This window comes from Chinchilla lanigera, unplaced genomic scaffold (assembly GCF_000276665.1).
Source record: "Chinchilla lanigera isolate Chin_1 unplaced genomic scaffold, ChiLan1.0 scaffold00065, whole genome shotgun sequence".
NCBI classification, from domain to species: domain Eukaryota; kingdom Metazoa; phylum Chordata; class Mammalia; order Rodentia; family Chinchillidae; genus Chinchilla; species Chinchilla lanigera.
Window position 1 is genome coordinate 215456 of NW_004955466.1, and position 5131 is coordinate 220586.

At 45.0% G+C, this 5131-nt stretch overlaps 1 protein-coding gene across 5 annotated transcripts in view; it reads left to right on the forward strand.

The window, feature by feature from the left end:
* Window positions 1–4890: 4890 nt before the first annotated feature.
* Window positions 4891–5131, forward strand: part of Slc8a3 (solute carrier family 8 (sodium/calcium exchanger), member 3) — a 139282-nt gene continuing 139041 nt past the window's right edge. For 2 of the 5 annotated variants that reach the window (XM_005399025.2, XM_013522004.1), the window contains exon 1: window positions 4891–5084. The gene's annotated coding sequence lies outside the window, so the exon portion shown is untranslated. The remainder of the gene's footprint in view (window positions 5085–5131) is intronic. The other 3 variants (XM_005399022.2, XM_005399024.2, XM_005399027.2) reach the window with 2 other exon arrangements.

Here is a 5131-nt window from a genome sequence, read left to right on the forward strand (position 1 = left end):
ACAATTATGTCCCACTAACCTGCCCTATCATCAAATGATGCTTACTGAACTTTCGTCTCCCTGCAGAGGTGTTCTAGGACTTACTTTAAGCTTCAGCTTGATGGTCTGCTTTTGCCTCTCTTCACTGATAGGAGGGTGAACAGTCTGAGGGGTGTGGAATGCTGGCACTGAGGCTGCCTGTGGGCAGCACTGCGGCCTGTGCTGATTCCAGAGCCTCAGATGGGCAGGGCAGGCAGGTATGTTAGGTGGGAGATGATGGAGGCGCCATTTTTGAATTCCACTTGTGGAGCTCTGGGTCATAACAGAGCACAACCAAGAAGCCACATGACCCTTCCCCACAGTTTATTCCATCTGCACCATCAGATTGAAAGGAGTCAGTCCTCCTTGGAGTCAGAGTGGTCTAAGACGTTATCATCACATGAACTTCGGCTGTAGTATTTGGTGGTCCAGGATGTTCATGTCTGAAGAAAGAAGAGCATTGTATGAGAAGGACTCACAGAATTAGCCAGAAAATGTGAATTCTGCACTAGCTTGTGGAGATGTGCTGTGGTTCAGATAAATATTCCCCAAGGGCTCATACATTGAAGTTGCAGTTTGACAGCCTATGGTAATATTGAGAGGAGGTAGAACCCTTGAGAGGTGGTGCTTTAATCTTTCATTCTTACATCTGGTAATGTATGTAATGTAACAACCACTGTTGATTCATATTATTACTGTCTTTAGACTCTGTATCACTTTGAATGTTCTTGCTTTGATTTGCTTATGTTCGTGATACTGGTATGTTGCTGCTGTTCTATTTTGTTTGTTTGTTTGTTTCTCATTTACTACTCTCTTTAAAATTTAAAAAAAAGAGGTGGTGCTTAGTGGGAGGCAGGTAAGTCAGTGGGGTGCTCCCTTGAAGAGGACACTGGGACCCCTGCCCCTTTCTCTCTGTCTCTCTGTTTGCCTCTTGGCTTCCCTGAGGTGGACAGACCTCCTCTGCCATGCTCTTGCCATGGTATACTATGCCACCATATGGTATACTATGCCTGGGTAGGCTAACTAACAAAGAATGTGAAAAATAATGGTGGGGAGCATGAGTGTAAATTAGTACAAATCACTGAATCAGCTGAATTAGTACAAATCACTGAATCAGCCCACATCACCTTACACACTATGCTCAAGACAATAGGGCCAGCAAGCTGTGGACTAAAACTTGTTTTGAAACTATGAAGTAAAATAAATCTTTCCCCTATTAAGCTGAGTATCTCAAGCATTTTACTACAGTAACACATAGGAAGCTGCTACAACAAAATACCACACACTGGGTGGCTTTAGCAAAGGAAATTTATTTTCTCACAGTTCAGGAGGCTGGAAGTCCAAGATCAAGCTGTTAGCACTTCCGGTTTCTCTCTCTTTAGCTTGTAGTTGACTTCCTCCTTCTGTGTTTTCACAAAATAGTCCCTCTCTCTATCTGTGTCCTAATCTCCCCTTCTTATAAAGACACCAGCCATATTGGAGCTAGGCCCACCCTAACCATCCTGTTTTAATTTTGTGTTTTCTTTTAAAGGTTCTATCTCCCAATCCAATTGCATGCTAAAGCAATAGCAATTAGAGTTTCAACAGAGGAATTTGGGGACACGCAGTTCAAACCCTTACAGATTCTGTCCATTCCTTGCTAAACTCTGTGGCTGAGTTGTCTCCTAACTCTCTGGGCCCCAGTTTGATCCCAGCTTGAACAGGAAGTTTATGGCTCTTGCTCCTAGGGCTGACAATAAATAGCTTGCTGTCTGGCTTTCCCCTGAAAACCCTTTTGAAACCTAGCACAACTGGAAAGAAGTGAACACACAGTGGCAGAAGTAGAAGGCAGATTGTCAACAAATTTAATGTTTTCCAACACTGTATCCTTGTAGCAAAGAGAGAAAGAAAAATGGAGACTGTCCAGAGTTCAAAAGAGTCTACGACGATCACCACATGAAATTTGGTCAGAGAATTTAGTGTAGGAGAGAAACAGGGTTAGAGGGAAGAAAGGATGGAGAGGAAGGAAGGGAATTAACACGCATTTGGGAATTACTCTATACCAGAAACTAACCTCATTACATCTTCACACCAACTCCACGTGGTACGTAACACAGTTGTTATTATTTCCATTTTACTAATGAGGTTACTGAGGCACGAGAGGCGAGCTGTATCTTATTATTTCAGCTGAACTAGCATTCAGAGAACTCACACAAGTCTGCTCTGCCTACAGCATTGTTGGAAGATGCTTTGGCATCTCCCTTACTGCCTGCCCACCCAGCCACGCCCTGTCACAGGCGATGAGAGGAAAATGTAGCTTCTGTGTTATGTCTCTGGTAATTATTCTAAAGAAATGCCAAGACCATTCTGTGCTTATTGCCCTCACTGTTGTAGTTTAGTGAGCAGATAATATTCATTAAAGAAATATCAATAAGTATATAAATAAGCAAAACAAAGAAAACTCTGGAACATGGCAAGGTAATCTATTGTGACAGCAAGCAGATTAATGGTTGAATACGGGGAGAGACAATAAGTACAAAGGGGCTGGAGAGTATTTTCAAGGAAGATGAAAATGGTCTATATCTTGATGTTGTTTCTTGCTGTGCTTGTCTATACTTTTAGCAAAACTCATTGCATTAGTTTGCTTTACTATAACAAATACAGTACTGCCTCGGTTCACAAATTTAATTCTTTTCGCCTTTCTGATCACAAACCTAATTGGATGAGAACTGAATCAAATTCAGGGGTTAGGTTCAATGTTGACCTTACAGGGAAAATTGATTTGGGTCTCATCCAATTGGGTTTGTGACCAGAACTGTGCAGAGAACTACGTTTGTAAACCAAGGCACCACTGTACCTGAAGTAATCAACTCACGAAGAGAAAAGGTTTATTTTGGCTCTCAGTTCTGGAAGTTCCAGTCCATAATGGGTTGAGCTGTTTTCTCTCGGTCTGTCGTGAGGCAGCGCATCACTGTGGGACACAGGGCAGAACAAAACCACCCACCCCGGGGCCAGGAAGCGACGAGAGACAGGCCCTACACTCTCCTTCAAAGACACCTCTTCAGTGACCCCCAAACCCTCCGCGAGGCACCACTTCTTACACCTTCCATTTTCTCCCAGTATGGCCTTCCTGGGGAGCAACCTTGAACACACAGACCTGTGAGAGACATTTAAGATTGGAATTACAGCCCACATCACCTTACACACTGAAAATAGGCAATTTTTTGTATGTAAATTATGCCTCAGTAAACTGATCTAAAGAGAAAAAGAAAACCACCAGAAATCTTACCAAAAGCGATGATCATTACCATTTTGGTGTTTTTACGCTCCTGGGACATAAACACGCACCTACACGCGCACCTACGCACACACACGTTCTCTCCCTCTGTCCTTCTCCTCTCTCTCCCTCTCTTTCTCTCTCTCTCATTAATATATCATGAAAACCTCCCCATGTCAATACCTAGAAGGCTGCATCAGCATATGTATAGTGACAGAATACATCCGTATGTCAGTGTAACATGATTTACCCTACCAACTCTGCTGGCAAATTAAGATGGTTCCAGTTGTTTACTATTACAAACACTACCATAATAATCCTTGTTACTGAATATTTACACATATCCTTCATTATTGCCATAAAATAAATTTCTTCCAGTAAAATTACTGAGTCACAGGGCTCACATTGTTTTAAAGGAATCTGCTGTATCTTTCTAAACTGCCCTCCCAACAAGCTATACCAACTTATCCACCCGCTCGCCACCTTTTGGTCTTGACCATAGTCCATCCAGCCCTGTGGCTCTCCGTGGGAACAGACACAAGGTCAACCCCACTAATTGACATCTGCTGAAATCCCACAGCTTCAGAGGTTATTGAAATCTTACAAAGGCGATGTCTCAGTCCTAATTTAGCTAAACTCAAGGCCCTTGAAGATTCAGGGGCCTGAGGGTTCTCCCAACAGAACACTCAGGATGGACACTACCACACGACTTGCTAAAAGAATATTGAGTCAAATGGCCAGAAAAGAACTCAAATCATCCCAAACTCACATCTCTCTAGCCTACACCCACTTAATCTCTTTGAGCCGAAGAGATTGGAGAGCAGGCCCTATGGGGTACAGGGCCCTGAAAGCTGCCATCCTAATGGTCGTATGTCCGTGAAACTCCAGTTGATTCCGCCTTATTCCTATCCTTGACGATGCCGTATTGGCCTCAGGATGATTATTTAACCCATTTCCTCAATAGAAAAATGGAAATAGTAATTGCAGCTGTATAACCTCTTATGAGGATGACAAGAGAACATAGATCTGAATTCACTATCACCACCCCCGGTCTAAGGAAGCGCTGATAAGTAAGTACTACTTTCATTTGCTGACCCCCTCAGACTCGGCTTCAGGCAGCAGAAGCCCGCAAAAACAACTTCTGGCCTGTATATGCCGTCCCCTCTGCCCTGATACATAAGGCCAGCCACTGTGCTCCCTTAACGCCACCGATAAACTAGGGACATGAAAAACCCCTTCTTCGGAGAGGCCTGCCCACCGCTGCTGCCTCCAGGACCAGCCCTAACAAATATAGCAGAAATTACAGGCGTCTGATTTAAGGCTGAGTGCGCGCCCATCGCCTGAGCCAAGCCCCAAGCCTGTGTTCTGCCGCTTCATCAAAGGGCCATGTCTGTGCAGTCTCCAGGGCCAGAACAAGCAGCAATTTGGGAGGCAGCCCCCTCATATTTTTAGTCTTCAGAAACCCCAAAAGCCAACATACCGGCGCTCAGCCAAGCGCTGTTGTTTGACTTGGGTTGAGAAAATGACAGGCTGCGTTCTGCACCAAGAAGGGAAAAAAGAAAAAGGAAGAAAATACACGAGGGGAAAGAGGAGTTTTATTTTTCTTCCACCGCCAACCTCCATCCCCCTCAACTCCTCCCCTAGGCCTGGGTGGACCCTGCCTGGGTAATGGTGCTCTTCTATATTTAAAAACCACAATCGTGTTTGGTGGAGACTGAATTTCGGAATCGCAAGCGGCGTCTCCCGAGGACGAGGGGAAAGCCGGTGCCGCGCGCCCGCTGCCGGGAGCTCCCAACTCCGGGGAATCCAGGTCAGGACGCGCCCGGCTCGGAGGCGCCGGGCTGCCCGGGCTGGGCC